At 37.6% G+C, this 19,787-nt stretch overlaps 1 protein-coding gene across 3 annotated transcripts in view; it reads left to right on the top strand.

Annotated features, from left to right (window-relative positions):
* GPC5 (glypican 5) overlaps positions 1-19,787 on the top strand; it is a 690,193-nt gene that overhangs the window by 363,441 nt on the left and 306,965 nt on the right. The window lies entirely within an intron of this gene.

Genomic DNA, 19,787 nt, shown 5'->3' with positions numbered 1-19,787 from the left:
ACAGCCCTGCAAGGTGAGAATTCCTAGTTCAATTCTCACAGTGAGAGTGCCACTACGTCAAAGGATCTTTGAGGAGGAAATTTATTTATTCTTCAATGAGTATAATTTCCAGATCTTTAAATATGAGGTTATAAACCTGAAATTTCTCTTCAACTTTGGGCCTATAAAAATATTAAGAATTCATTCTTAACTGATGCATTTTTGTAAGAACACCTTGAGAGCACACCTTCCTTTTTCTTAGTGAAACCACATTACAGCATAAGAGTTTGGACAATATAAGAAAATGTAGGGTTTATTTGGTTTACATGGCAAGTTTTTTGATGGAGAGGGGCCTTCAAAGGTGGCTTCTGTTAGCAGCTGTTTGAAGCCTCCCCCATATCTGATAGAACCGATGCCAGACATCTACCAGACAGACTTGCTGCTGGCCAAGGCCGAGCCAATCAATGATGGTGATGACACCTCTGTAATAATATATTTAAGAAGGGTGGAAAAAAACCCTGTGCAGCAGCAGCCATAGAAGAAGAGTGAGAATACGTGAGACAACTCTGCAGACACAAAAGTCAGTGAAAACGGAGGGGAAAAGATGTGCTCCAGGCACCAGAAAAAAGATTTTCCTGCAGCCTGTGACGAAGACCATAGTGAAGTAGATTGTCCTCCTGCAGTCCATGGAGGCCCATGGTTAAGCAAATATCCACCTGCAGGTCATGGAGGACCTCAGAGCAGGTGGTTGTACCCAAAGGAAACTGTTATCCTGTTGTAAGCCTGTACAGGAGCAGGCTCCTGGCAGGACCTGTGGGCTTTTGGAAAGAGGAACCCATGGTGGAGCAGATTTGCAGTAGGACTTGTGACCCTGTAGGGGACCCACACTGGAGGAATCCATTCCTGAAGGACTGCAGTCTGTGGAAGGGACCTGTGTTGGAACAGTTGAGGAAGAACTGTAGCCCATGGGAAGAACTCGCATTACAGAAGTTAGTGGAGAACTGTCTCCTGTGAGAGGGACCCCACACTAGAGCAGGGGAAGAGGGTGAGGAGTCCACCCTCTGAGGAAGAAGGAGTAACGTCAACAACATGTGATTAAGTGACCACAACCTCCATTCCCTATCCCCCTGCTTCACTGGGGTGAAGGGCGTAGAGAATTCAGGAGTAAAGTTGAAACCAGGACGAAGGGAGGGGTGGTGGGAAGCTGATTTAAGATTTGGTTTTAGGTCTTATTATCTTACTCTGAGTTGTTTAGTAATAAATTAAATTAATTTTCTCCAAGCTGAGCCCATTTTCCCAGTGGCCATAGCTGGTGAATGATGTCTTCCTGTCCTTACCTTGACCCAAGAGCTTTGTGTTGTGTTTTCTCACCCCTGTCCAGCTGAGCAGGGAGAGTGATAGAGCAGCTTGGTGGGCATCCAGCATCCGGCCAGGGTCAACCCATCACAGTGAGTATGAATAACTGTGAGTATGAACCACTGTGAGTATGAACCACTGTGGAGAGGGAAAGATTTCAGTCTGAATGTCTCACTGAATCAGACTGAATCTCTAACTTTTTTAATCAAAACCCTAATAACTAAGGTATTATATGGAAGAAAATGAGCAATATCTGTTATATTAACACAATGTTAAGGAAGGATAAGACATGTAAATTCTTTATTTCTGGACCACGTCTTCTTTGCCAACTTGGTGCTTGTATGAATAGTCTTTGCCTTCTGGGACACTATGAGGGTTATTTTTGTCTCAAGGTGGGGTGCTACTACTGTTAGTGTGCAGTGCTGCAGGGTACTGTGCCAGCTTACATCTTACATTGGAACCATTTTATTTACTTTGCAATTTGTAAATCAGTATAGTACAGTTCTGAATGTAAAAGAATATTACAATAAAAAAAAAAGATCAAATGTTGTTACATCTGATAGATAAGAGAGCTGTTAGTATTAGTTTATAAAATGCAACTGTATTTTATTATTATCTATACTATGTTTACCTGGGTACTGTATTATTGAAGTGCTTGTATGTAAAACTTCTGATTGAACATCTTCTAGGATTATAACTCATTAAACATTCAATTTTTAGAAGATATATATAGAAAGGAAAACACCGAACTCTAGAAACTAAACCTCAGACTTAACATTCTTATGTATTTTGACTCATATTTTATCAAAGGTATTCTGTGTTTTTCTATGTTATTACTTGATCTCTTAATGATTCTCATTGCTACATAAATTTACTCTACAGAACCATGCAGAAATGAATGCATTGAAATAATGAAATCCTTCTCAGGTTAAGTAAGTGCAGCATAAAAATTCTACTAGCATTTGAAGCAGAATTCAAACTCCATCTGTTGCGTATTATCCCCAGAGCAGCTAGGACATGCACATATGTAATTGGATTATGATAAATTGAAGAACACCCAAAGCGCATTACAAAAAGTCTTATGCTGTTTCTTCTAGGCTTTAACAACAATTTCTTAATTTTGTATTAAAGTCTTTAATGCTAGAAATTCATACTTCCAATAAAATGAAAAATATATAACAGCATTGAGTAGGTGTTTCTAGTATTTTCTCAATTATATGCTCTATGTGAGAGAAACCATAAAACAATAAACATGAGTCATCTAAAAAGAATCCAAGATTTCTGACATTTCATAAAAGCTTTAGAATATTGACTCATCTATTTCTGATGTTTAGTTTTTGGTGTGCTTTATAGTAAATATTTCTGATACAAGGAAAACCTATTCAAAGTTTACTGTTGCTGTGCTAAAGAAATGCATAAAACTTGTCATAAAAAACTATCTTAATTGTAAGGAAAATGAAGAAAACAAATTCTTCTACAATTTTCTTCCTATTAGAACTTCTAAAATATTTTTTCTCTCTCTTTGAGACAGTAGGAAGACGGCCATCAAACAGTTGGTTTTACTTTCTTTCCTTCCTTTCTGATTGATCCCTTCACTAGACTTTCAAGAAAGAAATTATCACACACCTCCTGAAAGAGCTTAATATTTTATCACTTCACAGTTGTAGTTTTTCCAGTTAAATGACAAGTTTTGTAATTTTCACTTTGTTCTTTTAAATAGTCACCCCCTTTCTTCATTTTCTGAAGGAAAGTAATTTTTGCCAAAATGAGTCTTTAGTGCAAGAATATAAGGGGAAAAAAATGAACTCTTTTTATAATATCTAGTGCCACATAATACTCTTCCAAAATCCGAATGCACATGTCCATCCGTTCTTACATGGCTTGTTTCAGGATGATGTAAGATGCTTGTTTATTTCCATGGACTATAAAAGGTCTAGTTACTCTAAAAGGTGACTATTACCACTTAGCTAGCCTACAGATGTCTAAATTGAGCAGAAAAATTCTACAGTAAAAAAAAAAAATTAAAACTCATCCATGCACAGATGTTTGTTTTGTTCAAAACTGAGAACAGAGCAGGAAGCTGATTTTTTACTTCAATAAACAACTTCTAGTTAACTTTAGGCTGAGACAAATTACTCACTGGACATGCCTGTCATTCTGTAGAGACAGATCCCTAAGTTTAGATTGCTAAAGCTACATGAAGCGACTCCTATCCTAACAGCTGAAAGGATACATAAGAAGTTTTTGTGACTTGTGTGACTCCTCATTATTCACCGTAACTTTTAGTTTAAGCCTACCCTAGGACATCTTTGAAAAACTCAGGTAATCAAAGAAATTTTCTATATGGTATTTTTTCTAGATGTTACCTACTCTCTAGGTGTTTTCAGTGTGACTTTTTGTTTTGTTTTTTCTTTGTTTTGTTTTATTTTGAGGGGGCAGGGTGTTATTTTGTTTTTTAAATATAATACCCATATAAAGTAAGCAAGTTTCTCATTATATGTGATTTAAACAAGGATTTCCGTGATGAGTGGTGTCCCTCAGGGGTCTGTACTGGGACTGGTGTTGTTAAATATCTTTATCAATGATATTGACAGTGAGATTGAGTGCACCCTCAGCAAGTTTGCAGATGACACCAAGCTGAGTGGTGTAGTTGCCACACTGGAAGGACAGGATGTGATCCAGAGGGACCTGGACAGACTGGAGAAGTGGGCCTGTGAGAACCTCATGAGGTTCAACAAGGTCAAGTGAAAGGTCCTACACCTGGGTTGGGGCAATCCCTGTTTTAAGTACACGGTGGGGGTTGATGTGCTTGAGAGCAGCCCAGCAGAGAAGAACTTGGGGGAGCTGGTCGATGAGAAGTTTGACAAGAGCCGGCAATGTGTGCTCGCAGCCCAGAAGGCCAACTGTTTCCTGGGCTGTATCAAAAGAAGCATGGCCAGCAGGTGGAGGAAAGTGATTTTGCCCCTCTATTCCTCTCTTGTGAGACCTCATCTGGAATACTCTGTCCAGTTCTGCAATCCTCAATGTAAGAAGGATATGGAGCTGTTGGAACAAGTCCAGAGGAGGGCTACAAACATGATTGAAGGGCTGGAGCACCTTCCCTATGACGACAGGTTGAGAGAGTTGAGCTTGTTCAGCCTGGAGAAGAGAAGGCTCTGAGGCGATCTTATAGCGACCTTCCAGTACCTGAAGGGGGCCTACAGGAAAGCTGGAGAGGGGCTATTTGTAATGTAAAGGCTTGTGGGGATAGGACGAGGGGGAACGGGTATAAACTGGAGAGGGGCAGATTTAGACTGGACATTAGGAAGAATTTCTTCACCATGAGAGTAGTGAGACACTGAAACAGATTGCCAAGGGAGGTTGTGGATGCTCCATCCCTGGAGGTGTTCAAGGCCAGGTTGGATGGGGCCTTGGGCAGTCTGGTTTAGTGGGACATCCTCTGCCTATCGCAGGGGGATTGGAACTAGCTGATCTTTACGGTCCCTTCCAACCCTAATAAATCTATGATTCAATGATTCTATGATTTCTAAGATTTATGAAAGAAGAACACCTACTAGATTAACGAGTCAATGAATGGTGTTGATAGATTGATCTTGTTTTTCTAAACTGTTCTTAGAAATTTGAAAGTTTCTATTGATGCCTCCTATGTAGGTGATCACAAAAGATGGCTAATTAAACAGCACAATGACAATATTTAATAACTGGGAGTTCATGGGCTAAGACACTAAAATCTTCTGCTTAAAAAGTCCTCTGACTTCAACAGTAATCAAAACTGTCCGTAATCTCTGCACTATTAACTTAACTTCAAAAAGAAAATGATCCTCTTCAGTCTTCAGATAACCTAAATAATAAAATAGTTAAGATCATAGAAATACTGAGTTTGCATGTACGTATAAAAAGGATTCAGAAAAGACAGACTAATATACCTGTAATTTTTGTGTGTGCTAGCTGTAGGAGTACATGTGACCTTATAAATATTTATGCAGAATTCAAAGCCATCTGTCAACAATTAAAGTATATGTCATGCTTAATAACATAGTCTGCATAGATTAGGATTACTATAATTAGAGCATTGCGCACATATTACAGCTGCAAAATGGATGAGCCATGCTTTCTGAGGGATTTCCAAAAAGGCTTCTTCTATTTGATAATATTCTGCATGGTATTTGATTGCATCTGAATAAGTAATATACAGAGAGACAGGAGAGGCAGCTACTTGAACTTGAAGCTAGCTTTTCTGAGAAAAGTTATACCCTTATCACACATACAAAGCACTGTGTGATCTGAAGAATAGTTCTATCAAACCTTTCTGAGAAAGCTCTGATTGTAAATGGTCCTCTTCTTTACATGCCGAGAAAGCTGTTCTCAACTAATATAGTGGCCCCATCTTCACGACTTCCATACTTCAAGGATACCTTAATTCTCTTGAAAATTTTGAAAAACAGGCATAGTGCATTTTGACAAGACTAGGCAATAGCAACTATTTTAAGAACAGTTCAGTGGCAAAGAGGATTTAAAAATACAGCACTTAATACGTGATAAGTCTTAATTTATGCAAAGCAGCCCTACTACACAATGAGCATAATCAGAGCAATGTAGTTATGTAGAAGCCATGAAAATAAATGACAACTCAAGAATGATGATGGGAGGTAAATTGTGTGGCAGAAAGGCCTTGTTTTAACCTCACTGAATATTCACTTGAAGAACACCAGCACACAATATAAGCAACTGGAATATGTTCAGTGTAAGGCTTAAGTAGGGCATAAATGATGTACTAGAGTTTGTATTAGCTTTCTGACTGAACAATATATACTGGAAATGAATAAAAGATATATAGTACCTTAAGAAAATTTGGTAGGTAATGCAGAAAATGCTGTATGTTTTTACTGTTGCATGTTGCGTGGCAAACTCTTATTATAAGATCAAGCCAGATGAAGTCACGCATAAGGACTGGTGGTATGTTTTTGTAATTGATATATGATTCCATTAACCTAAGGAGATTTCTGCTTATTAATTATTTTGAGATCCTGTTTGATTTCTTTTGTACTCAAGGGGAAATTATTTCTGTGTAGAGAATCCCTCCCAACAAAAACTGTACTATAGACAGCGTTCCTATGGTTCATTGTGAGATAAATGAATACTGAAGGGTTTTGTTTCATAGTAACTGAGCACTATAATAAACTTTAGGGTATTTATTCCCACATGATCTTCTAGATCAGTTTAAAATACTCTGATATAAGGAAAAAGTACTTTTGCAGCTGCAAAAGAGCAAAACGTATTTTTAGTGTTTACATTTTATTAATGAGAGGCAATTTTAAGATGTATTATCTAGAGGTCAATGGCTAATACAAAAATAATGATTCCCTTCTATTTTCTTCTTTTATCTAACCTGGGTTTAAATACTTCTGGTAATGTACCAGTTTAATAAAGATATGCTAAGTTTGAAATACATTTTCTTTTCTTGCTGAGGGACTTAGCATTTGTTTAGAAATCTCTAAAGTTCTCTCATAATGGGGTGTGACGTCATAGCATGTTGTTATTAATTTAATTATAACTGTATGTAGGAGCCTCTCAGATCTCTGAATGCATAAATCACTTCTGGTAGCACCTTTTGTTATCTATCTGTATAATAGGTTAGATTGGACATAGTAGAAGTCTACTTAAAGTATTACTTTGTAATCTCTCTTCTAGACCTAGAGTCTATAAGGATCAATGTTTCACATGTAGATAGACTACAAAAATATCTGTATTCTTGGTTAATACAGACTCCAACTCTTTTGTGGACCTACTGCCCCAGAACAGTTATCAGTTGGTGGACATAAGTGTCTTAGAAGAATACGCTGTCCTTTCTGCAAGGTTTCTGAAATGCTGAGACCCCTAAAACATATCTCCTGGCCCAGCTGACTGTTAGTGTGGTCTGTTCACCTCCACTCCTCTGCTGTGGAGATCAGTGGTGTGTGTGCATATCAAGTTTATCTTTCATATGACACTTGCTGTTGAAAGTTATTTCAAGTATGCATTACCCAGGGCTAAAAGCAAGATCGTTTTGTCTTCTCAAATAATTAAATGACTTACTATGTCCTGTTTGTCAATAATTTGTTGATTATTCCCTGTTATGTACTAAGAACGAATGATAATGGTTCCTATCATCTCTCACTGATTGTACCAATAAACCACGGGTGAATTATTCCACAATGCCATCATCAGCTGTCAGATAAAAAGCTTTATAACCATTTATTAGCTTCACGGCTTATTGATATAACTGAACCACATCACACAGAATCCCGGTCAGAATAATTCAGCTACACAGAGACTGCAAATTGTTAGGATTTTAGATGGGCATGATATCTGAAAAGAGACTTGCTTACTTCATTCTGACTTTCTTATTTCCTGCTGCAATATTTTTTATCCTTGTTCTTTTCAGAAAAAAATAGTTAGAGAGATACGAAGTGGACATGACTACCTTGTGACATCCTCATATCTGAGACAGAACTATGGAGTCCTTCCTTACAGTGTGTTTTAAGAGAAAATACCACTCCTCATATCTGCAGCTTTCATATTATTTCAGCTGAGCTGTCGTCCGTGTTACTTTCTTGGAGGAACACCTTTTCATTTATTTGAGATATTTCACCTGTATCTCCCTGTTGGCTCCTATTACCTTAGGAACTCCTGGTTCATCACTGTAAGAATTTAAGTGTACTGCAGAGTAGCCAGCAGATCTCAGAGCTACAGGCTGAAGGCCTTCATTAGCACCTCACCTACACCTTGTCGCAGGTGAGCATGCTATTATTCTCCTCTCCCTTCAAGTCTAGTTTAAAGCTCTGTCAATGAGGTTCACTAGCTTGTGTGCAACAACCCTTTTCCTCCTTTGAGAAAGGTGAATCCCATCTGACTCCAGCAAGCCTGGTGCCGCACAGGCCATCCCACTACTGAAAATCCCAAAACTGTGTTGGTGACACTAGCTATGGAGCCATGTATTAATAGACTGAATTTGTCTGTTTCTTCTAATGCTGTTGCCCACAAGTTGAAAGAGAAAGGCTAAAGTAACCTGTGCTCCAGATTCTTTTACTAGGCATCCCAAGGCCATGAATTCTCTTTTGATCTCTCTTTGACTATGCACTGTGGTTTCATCACAACACATATGGAGGAGTAATGAGTAATAGTCCAAGGGCTGTGCCAGTCTAGGAAGTTTCCTAGTGGTGTCCTTAACCCAAGTGCCAGGAGGTAGCAGGCTCCTCTAAGAGGAATATCTGTCCAGTATATCGGACCCTCTGTTCCCCTCAGAAGGGATTCACCTACAACTATAGTGCCTCTTTTCTTCCTTGTGGAGGTGATCGTGTTATGGGGAGCATATCTTTCTGACTTTGTCCAAATTCTAACATCAACATTTTAGATGAGTGATCTCCTTTATTTCTCCTGATTTCCAATTTCTTCACGAAACTCTAGGAAAGTGACATGTCCAAAAGTGTCATAGAATCATAGACAGACCTTCAGCTTCAAAAGGTGACAAAAATTAATTCTGTAACTGCCTCCTTAATATATCTATTTTCTCTTCATGACTATATTTGTATTTTAGAAGCTCTAAGCTTCATCACTGTGGTGTGTTAAACAAACAGTGCCTCAGCTGAGTGGAACATGCCTTTGATCTGCCACAGCTGCTTATTCAATTTATAAAATGGTGTATATGAGGTTCATTACAATGTCAAAATAGATAGAAAATAATTTCTTCCTCAAGCTGTACACAATAATTTAAAAGATTTTTTAAAGTTAGCTAATAGCCTAAATTAATGTACAAATACCTCACACTGACCAAAATTCAGTCAGTTCTTTGTCTAAGATGGACTGAATAATTCTATGCCCCTGAATTTATTTGTTAATTTTTCCTATAACCAAGTAATGGTACAGGTAGAAGCTGTGCAAGGGTTTATTTAAGTTAAGGCAATGGTCTGTACTGTGTGCTGCAATGAGGAAAGACTTTTTGAAAGCCTAGTTAGTTCACATGGAATTTTGAGGGCTAGGAGTAAAAGAATGATATCTTAGCAGCGGATTTGGATGTCTTTGACTCCTTAGGTCAAATGACCAGAACTGATTTCCAGCTGAATCTGCTGTGGCTAGCTTATGGCATAATTTTACAATAAAACTGCATTCCTTATGAGATACCTGAATTGCTGTGCACCACTTCCCAACACTCTTAAATTTTAGTATTCATCTAGCATATCTCCACACATATCTGAACAGGCCTTTCACACCAACAGAGAGAAATAAGTGGTTCTAGGATGCAGTCCACCTCATCCTATAGATAAGCCTAAAGCAAGTCAGAGGAGGGCCTTTAAAGATTCCCTTTTCTTTCTGCTGAACAGAAGATATTGGGATGAGAGGCTTACATGTAAGTACCTATAGTTTGTTGATATGAATCCTGTCCAACTATCAGGAAATTCTGCCGTTATGTTCCTGAATTTGTGTTTGAATGGTGTCATGCCCTGGATCCATGGACCACACACTTGCAACCGGGCTTCTTTCGACCTACTCAGTCAAAAGATGGAGATTTCCCAGATCCACAAGCTAACAACTTACTCCTTGGCTTCTTTCGATGTGCACAGTCAAAAGATGGGGGCTCATTTATCTGTGTGGCAATGTGGAGGCTGACAAAGTCACTCTCAGTGTGAAAATCAGAACCAAAATTTATTCTGGCTCTGACCAAAGTAAACAGACCAACATACTCAGGTACACAGCCAAGATATGGGGGTGCAACTTACCAAAGCTGCAGAAAACAGATTTCAACCTGGCCAGATGAGAGCCTGATCTCTGAACACAGCCAAAGTCACTCAGATTCTGTCCGACATGCCCACTGATACCAGATCAGGAAAAGAGTAAGGTAATGGAGGGGAGAGAGAGAGAGACAAAGAAAGAGAAAGAGAAGGGAAAAAGAAAGAAATCACCGTATTGATGGAAAACAGCAGTTCTTCCAGAACACTTGGTCACTGCAGCAGCTTCTTCCAGGCTGTGTGGTCCAGGCTGGTCCCACTGAAGTGGTGAGCGAGAGAGGACACGGCGTGGCTCCTTGCCAGTTCATTTATAAGGGCACTCTGTGCCCCATCAGCACATGTGAGGGTGGTCTTCCTGTGTGTGTGCAGAAACTCCTTCGGGAGGGTCTAGCCCCCTGCTGCTGCATTTCCTTCCCCCACGGCAGCAGGCTCAGGACCAAAAGCTCAGCCACGTGAGGGGGAGCTGTGCTTGCTTCTGCACCTCCCTTCCCATTGAACCTGGGGCCACAGACCAGGCCCTCAGGTGGTATGCCAAGATCCTTGGGGTTCCAAGATCTTGGGGACACCTGCTGATGCATCACCTCTATTATTCATTGCCCGCACCACAAAACAAGGGCACAAATGCACAGCCATCAGACAAAAAAGTTTAAGGCAAAGTCAGGCTTTACAAATTATGTAGCCGAAACTGTTAATAACTCTGTTAGTTATTAACTGTTAATAACTCTTAATGGTTATTAACATTTGAACATTTCCTTAAAGACTATCAGTCCTGTTGTCCACTTAGATTTCATGGATTTTACACAGCAGCTATTGCTTTTCCTCGCTCACTCCAGAGTGCACTTTCATGAGGGCTGGGAATGTCAACAAGGGAGAGAAGAAGGTAGTTTTATCATGCTGCTTGTGGATGGAGAAAGCAGTGTCTGAGTCAGCATTGCTGGCGAGGCACCTTCACTGACCATCCGCTGAATTCCATTCACTGAAAAATTTCTGTGGATAAATCACCAATTTATCCACTCACAATAGGGTAGCAATAGGAATGTAATGCACCTCTACTAATCCGGAAATAATTTTGCTCATGATGGCACCGCTGGTTACTGTAATACAGTTTTTTCTACCTTCTGAATTGCCCTCCAGATGAAATTTCAAGTGACATTATAAAGTGAAAAGCATTCCAGAAAGTTGATATTTTTAGAGTTCTTCCTTTAACTGGCTTAATATCATACCCTTTCACCTGCAGATCTGTGAACTATAAGGCGAAGTCAAACGCTGAAATAGTTTGTCTACAGTTTTCATTCTCTCTCATGAAATTTAATTCACTAAAACTGTAACTTTAGTCTTATGTTTTCCCTGATACTGAGGTGAAACTATGTTTTACAGACCATTAACTTTTCCTAAGTAACAATCTATGTCATAAAAGTGAGGGAACATCTGCTTTTGTAGATATAAGCTCAGAATTGCCAGAGACTGGAATACACAGATGGACAAGTGATGTAATATAATTAATTTGCTATAGAACCCAATCCTAGCATATTTTTCAGTAGCAAATTTATATAAGCATGCCTGTTGAATCATTAAATATATGTTTTATTCTTAAAAGAATAAAATAAACATTTTTTATCATTACTGTCATGATTCTTTTTCTAAGAAACAGACAAACTAATCACTGGTTGAAACTGTTATCAGTACGAACCAGTGATGAGCTATCACAATAATGAGCTAACGTTAGTATATTCATGTCCATATACAAGAATTATTGCAGACTGGTGAATTTTCTTCCATCCTACAGCTTCCTTGGAATATATTGGTTTCTTCTCTTATTCGAAAAACTGTCACATGTAATTACAGTCATCAGATTGACTGAAACCAGCTATGTTCAATACATGTAATTGTGATTAGTTCTGCATGTGGTTTCATAAGTTCTAGTTGCTAGCACTGAAACTGCTTGGTTTCATTTTTTTCCAGAAAATTTAATTCTTAAGTGGTAATCAGCATTTTTTCACTCAAAGAATTTGATCTTTATTCTTGCTAGTAGCATATTTATATAGACAGAACATACAAAGAGATAATAAAATTTTCCATTTTATACCTACAGCATCTACTTGATGGTTGGGGTTCCATTCTATTTCTGTTTACTTGGCCTAGCTGTGCTAGAGCTGTGCCTGTGTAGTGCTCCAGGTACTCTAGGCCATCTCAAATGACACAAGACAACCATAAACAGAAAAATGAATCAAGCCTCTAATATGCTTGAGAAGAGAAGGCTCTGAGGAAACCTTGTAGCAGCCTTGCAATACCTGAAAGGGGCATTCAAGAAAGCTGGGGAAGGACTTTTTACAAGGCCATGTAGTGGTAGGAAGAGGGGGAATGTCTATAAAATGGAGAGGGGAAGATTTAGATATGAAATTAGGAAGAAATTCTTCATGATGAGGGTAGTGAGGCACTTGAAGAGGTTGCCCAAGGAAGTTGTGGATGCCCCATTCCTGCACGTGTTCAAAGCCAGGCTGGATGGGGCCTTGGACAGCCTGATCTAGTGGGAGGTATCTCTGCCTATGACAGGAGGGTTGGAACTAGATGGTCTTTAAGGTCCCTTCCAACCCAACCATTCTATGATTCTACAATGCTATGATTCTATGCAAAGTACTACTGAGGACGTTAGACACCTCGCTTACAGAAAAACAACTAATTTTTTTGACATCTACACTGCATTGTACGACTCTGGAGCCAAAGGTCATCCAAAAGCCTGGGTAAGCTTGTTCAAATGTGTCATGTTATTTAAATTAAACCTTTTATTTATTCTTGTTACATCTCAACTGTTCATTAAACCACTTGATATTGAGCTATCTAGCTTGTCACAGTCTTTTCTGGAAAGACAGAATTTCAGTTTCTGATGAAGAATTATTTCAGTCCTTTCATGACAGAAGAAAATGGTCCAATATATGTGATATCTACCAGTGTCCATCCTTGCCAAGGGACAAGGATGCGCATGAGGATAAAATTATTTACAACTTATCTGAAAAAATGTTTTGTAATATCTAATGGAGGAATGTTATACCATTAACCTTCAAAGGAATACAATGGAACAGGTGAACAGAAAAGAACAATGAATAAAAAAATCCAGGCAAATCCATCACTCTAAAGAGCAGATATTGAAGATCTTCATACTATAAATTTGGAAAAAAAAAAAAGTAAACTTTGGCTGGTGATGTGGGTTTTTTTAAAAAATTTGCATGTTTCTTTTTCATTATTATAATCTTTTTCTGCTTGTAGTTATGCTGTCTTCATGGATGGGTGAAATGAGCAAAGAACATTAGTCTCTAAACATTAATCATATATAATGTGACTTTGTTCTGTTATTTCAACTACCTAGACAGAAAGAAGAGTACAAGCTATAATTCTAGGGTTTAATTTTGCTCTGGTTTGTTATCTTAGAAATACTTGACTTGTTTACTTAATTTTCTAAGGATGATTTAAATCTACAGTGAGATGTTAGCAAGACATGCATTTTTTAAGGCCAAAACCCCTAATCATTTTCTGAACAAACCAAGCTGATAATGTGTATAACTGCTAGCAAGGATTGCACCAAGCAACAGGAATCAAGCTTTTGCTCCACTATTCGCTTGGAACCAGTAATAACTGGAAAGAAAAAAAATCGCTCATGACAGAACTCATATGAGAACCTGAGCTAAGGGGTGTTAACTTTAAAATGCACTCCTAGATATAAAGCAAGATTTTTACTAGAGACTTTGTCTTTAATAATGTAATAAATTAGGAAAAGGATATTTGTTGAAATGCAATTAGATTGCAGGAGCTGTGTCTATATTGCTAAATAACAATAGGATAAAGATTAGAGCACACATCGCTTCATGTCCCCAATGCTTACAATTAACTACTTTAATAAGAGATTTACCTCAGGGAGAACTGGTTGGAATAACCCAAACCAAATGTAAATTACAAAGATTGAGAAATCCCAACTTTCAGTATCTATTGCTCTATATCACTCCCCAGTTCTCTTTTATTCTGCACTAAGACAGCCTGAAAAGTTGTATCTGTTGTATTAAATACAGTCAGTCAGGGACTGCAAGTGTCCTGCTTCCCAGAGCAGAATAACTATATGCAGAGTGCCCATTGGGAATAGTCCCTAGACTACACTAAGACTCAAACAGTGGTCAAGCATTTTTTGTGGAGAGTGCTAGTTAGGTCACTTGAAATCTGTGATGACCAGGAAGCATCCTAATGAAGGAACAAAATGGACAGTATATGCTCATGCTTGGGCCCAAAATTTGGCTTTGTTGAACTTTACCTTCAATGAGAATTATTAGTAATTTCTATCTAATTTAGTAGTTAGCTTTCTGTGAAAATTTTGTTTGTTTACCAAGTGGTTTTGAATGCTACATAAATAACTACTGAGAAGGAATGTCTGAATTTGAAGCAGTGGAATAATAATAAACTGGTGTAATTCTGATTTCTACTATTCAAGCGGCAGCTGTTTTGATCCTCAGGCAGCAGAGGTATAACAAGAAACCACAAAGTATAATTTAGATCAGTGTAGAGCAGCACTAGAACACAGTCACACAGGTTCTTGCTTGTGTTCAGTGAGACTGTGATTCTTGCTTGTGTGCAGTGAGAAAAATAAATATCTATTTCTCTCTGTGTTCAGATTAGTTGGCTTTAACTGGTGAGAAATGTGTTATTTCCATCAGAATGAATTTCAGGCTGCTGTTTGGAAGGTGATTTCATGGAGTGGAAAGAGTCTGCAGGCTTGAAACAAAGTTGTAGCTGTGGGTCTTGGGCAGAAAGCAGTGGGTTGGACATAGCAGTGTGTGCATTGCTTATACTTTCTACATCATCTCAGGGGTGTAAAGGCTATCAGGAGGGACTGAAAGAATTGTAATACTAGGTATCTAAATACCAGTCTCCAATATAAGCTGGACTTCTAATTTATAGTATACATTTTTGTTAAGGATCTTTTCCATTATTGCAAATGAAACCCTGTAGGAGATCGTGGTCTAGAGAGGCATGAGTTGTTTGTAAATGAGATGACTAGAGAGAAGTGCAGTATTTTCAAGTATTCATGTATGTAATGACAAGTAAAAGAATAAACTTTAGCATAGTTTATTCCTCTCATTTGAAAGAGTGCAAAATATTCACACTTTTAGAACTAATTCTTCTAGGCTTGCTTCGATTAGGTAAACTAGATTCACTATTGGGCTCCTTTGGGATTCCCTCCCAAAATACTCATGGTAAGCACATAAATGAAAGAGACAAAATATTATGACTGAGCTTGGTTCACATTGACGGCAACAGAGTATCACTGTATTTTTACTGAAAAAGAATAAAATAAAATTCATAGAAAATCACTTTCCCCAGAAGTATGTGATGTGTAAGATAAGTAAAAGGGTACTAGGTTTTTGTTGAAAGAGAACCAATACCACATCGGTTTCAACAGTGTAAACATATGTTCCCTTGCCTTCCAGTGTTCATCACTCATGAAAGATACAATCATTTGTAATTTCCTGCAAGCACTGGAAAGTGAAAAAAATCTAGTCTTTCCATTTAAACCAGATTTACTTACAGGAATTAATAGATTTTTGAGAGCCAGAAGGGATCATTTTGGTTATTTACCCTAAACTCCTGCATACCCTATTCGTGAACCTCCAAATTAATTCATAAAGACCAAAACCTGCTCTATCCAAGTATGTGTATTATATATAATATATTCTTAAGAACCCGACCAGAACTGTTAATAAATTATTTTGACATGGAACAACCCTTGTGATATTTTTAAACATATGATATTGATAGTATAGATATTTTGGATGGCTTTGACTGTGCAAATAAAACTTTTTGATTAATTTACTGTTTTAATGTGCTTTGGTCTGCTACACAAAGCTGTCAAATCTGTTTTCACCATGTAGATGCTTACAAGACTGGTTAGATAAATTCTTGAGGTAGGATATTTTTGTATGCTAAAGGATGAACTACTTGGTTAAAAACCATAGTATTTTGTTGTCTTTAACCACTGCAATAGAATTCACTTCTGTTCCATCCTTTCTGAGCAGAGGAAATAGAACTGGATTTAGGAGTAAATATAACATCCCTAATCTGACTTAGTAGTCCTATTTCTGTCCCCAAAGACACCCATTAAAAGATTTGGCTAGAACACTACTCTTGAAAATTTATGGTCTGCTTGCTATCCAGGACATCCACAATTATTTTACAGAACAGAATTTTTTATCTTCTAATATGCATGTAATACAATATTTAGACTTGCAAATTTACATTTGTCTTTATTTTATTATAGTATGTGTTTAAAAATTCATTCTATTGCCTGGCTTACCAGATGAGGTTTATTCTTAGTCAATTTGTCACTTCTCTTTGTTATTTAGTAGTTGTCCAGTTCTTGTAGCACTGAAAGGTTTATCATTACCATTTTGTGTTTTATACTACTTTTCAGATCATTGATAAAAATCTTAAATAATCTGGAAAAATTACCAGATCCTGCAAGAGTGTAAACCAGCCACACACTGATTTTTGAATTTATGCTTACACTCTGAGATTTGTCAGGAAGCTTCAAATATCCTTGTAGATGCCTCTCTGGCTCTGTAAGCCATTCTTTTTTCTTACTGAAATATTAAATAGTACCAAGTCATATATGTACAGAACACTGTAAATACTTTATTACAACGTAACTTCTGCCATAGAACCATAGAATCATATAATCACCAGGTTGGAAAGGACCCACTGGATCATCGAGTCCAACCATTCCTAACACTCCCTTAAACCATGTCCCTAAGAACTTCATCCACCCGTTCCTTAAACACCTCCAGGGAAGGTGACTCGACCACCTCCCTGGGCAGCCTGTTCCAGTGCCTGATGACTCTCACTGTGAAGAATTTTTTTCTGATATCCAACCTGAACCTCCCCTGGCGGAGCTTCAGGACATTCTCCCTTGTCCTGTCCCCTGTCACTTGGGAGAAGAGGCCAGCTCCCTCCTCTCCACAACCTCCTTTCAGGTAGTTGTAGAGAGCCATAAGGTCTCCCCTCAGCCTCCTCTTCTCCAGGCTAAACAACCCCAGCTCTCTCAGCCGCTCCTCATAAGACTTGTTCTCCAGCCCCCTCACGCAAACCTGTATATTTGTTCTAAAAGATGAAATTTCATAATATTTAATAAGGTTACTTTTTGGTATTACCACTTTTTTCAGAATCGCTTGTTTTAGCAAAGAAAGCATTCCACTGAGACATCAGTGAAAATCCTAAGGGGCTTTTAGGAGATTGGGTAGTGAGACATATAATCTGGAGGCTCAGCTTCTCAAAGCTACATAAGCAATGTGTGAAGGGTGCTTCCCAAGGACCTTTCAGTTTATTTAAGCCCAAATCATTCATCTGTGCAGATGTACCATAGTAGTTATAAGAAAAGAGATTTTTTTTTTTTTTTGTGAAAATAAAGTGTCACCTGCAGTAAATGTGTTTTTGATATAAATTCTTAGTTCAACAAACTTTTACAGAAATGAAAGGAAAGATCTAGCAAATCTAGCCTGGAATATTGGTGTGCCTTCTGCATTCTCACAACACTGGTTTCCTAACCCCTGTCATAATTCAGTCAAATTAACATGATTGTCAATAACATTTGCTGATATTTTCATTGAAATTGTAAGACAATGAAGTATGATTAAACCCACAGTAGGTTTTTGGTTGGTATTTTAAAGACAGATATTTAATACAATGGAATACATTTTTTTGAACACCTGAAAGAAAAAGATATTATTTTAGCCTGTAATACAAAGAGAAAAACATTTATTGTAGTAGTTTTTGGGGGCACAGAGTATACAGCCAGTAAACCTCCTAATTCAGCTGGAAGACCCAGTAAGCATATAGAACAAAATTCTCCTGTTATAACCTGTGTTTCTTTCCCTTTTAAATAATACCTCTATAAAAGTTCCAGTACAACAGATTAACCCTTTTAAATGCCTTTTATCTTTATTTCTAATGTGAATCAAGCTAGTTCCAAAAAAGTGCTTAGATAAATTGAATAAAGAAGCCATGCTTAGTAGAGAACCAGAACAGAGATTTGTGACCTTATATGGAAACAGTATTTATTGTTATACTGTTAAGGAGACTGAAGAGATACAAACACAGGTTACAATCATGTTCATTTCTTAATCTCTACTCTTTCAAGTACAGTGAAAAGTCTAAAAAATTGAACATTTTTTCAATGTTAAACCTACATTTAAAGCGATTTACAGGGATTGCGCTTTCAGATTTCTAGTCTCATGTTAATAATGCACAATAAGTAAAAAGGGAAAAAAAGAAGAAAGAGAACATAACTACTTTGTGCTAGAATTTAGAGAAGGAACAAAATATAAAATCTTATTATGCCAAAAGACTGAGACAGAGATACAGAATATAGAGGAACATACATATTCTCAAGCTGAAAAACAATGTATGTATAAATGACTCTATACTATGAAAACTTTGGCAGTAACTCCTATTTGAAAATTTGTCTTTCTGGAGCTTCATTCCCATATTTATGCTACAGAAGTCAGGGATAAAGAGTACCCTATCATGACTTAGGACCTGCATCCGGATTTGAACCAAGTGAAAAGAATAAGAAAAGCATCCTGTTTGGCTCAATGTGGTTCATTAAACTGGCTGTGGGTTTTTTTTTCCATAAATACTATGCTGACAGAAGTATGTCATGGATTACACAATGAACAGGGCAGCTATACAAATGAACATTTTTCTCTTAGCTAAGTAGTTTGTATTGAAGTTAGTGTATAACCTTCTAACAAAACTTCTAAATCAAATGTGCTGCATAAATTGGTTCTGCTGATTCAGTGTTGAAATATATTCTCTTGTTTCTATATGGTGTTGCAAGTGTCTTTTGTAAAGCTACTGAGATTTTTCTGAGACATGTCTTTGTAGTAGTGATTTTGGGCACTGAATAGCACTTAACAGATCAAGTAATCTAGGAAGTGACTCCATAGTTCATAAACTGAGTATATAGTTCCAAAATATGAACACAGTATCTTGTTTGAAGAACAAACCAAAAACATTTCGAAGGTATAAAACAATTTAGTCTGTTTCAGACTAATTAGTAGCTACTTTCAGGGGAAAACAACCCATCAGATTATTAAATTAAAGAATCTGAGCCAGTGAAGTTTTGGCCAGTCTAAAGAAGTCTTGCTAGATTGAAACAAGTGCAATTCATGAGCCTGCACCAGCTGATATTTTGGGCTAGATAAAGTTGTAAGAATTCTTAACATTTGTAAGTACTTGTTTCGTTAGATATTAGGAAATTTATCTGTATCTGACATGTAAACGGACCTGAATCTGGATGCTTCAGAAGGCACATTGTGTATGTATGTATCTGAGTCTTCCCACTTACTTTGTGAATGACAGCATTTGTACATTTGATAAATGAGGAAGATGTACATTATTCAGGTGATTGCAGAGTTCTGCTCAACGGAATGGAGAAACGGATTAAACTTTGACATCTCTACCTGTTGTCTTGTAGACCGTGGTGGTATCATTGGCCACATCTATAGTGATGAATAAAAATGAGCCAGAGAACAAGCTTGTGTATTGGACCCAGGTCATCTACACTTCTTATACCAGTATCAGCTATCCCTTTGCTTTGTTTTGGGTCAGCCTTCTTAGTTCTTCCAAAGAAATGCTGTATGTGATTTGCAA

The sequence above is a fragment of the Cuculus canorus genome, chromosome 1 (assembly GCF_017976375.1).
Source record: "Cuculus canorus isolate bCucCan1 chromosome 1, bCucCan1.pri, whole genome shotgun sequence".
Classification (NCBI taxonomy): Eukaryota; Metazoa; Chordata; class Aves; order Cuculiformes; family Cuculidae; genus Cuculus; species Cuculus canorus.
The sequence above is the reverse complement of the archived record's forward strand: the minus strand, read 5'-3'. Positions and strand labels throughout refer to the sequence as shown.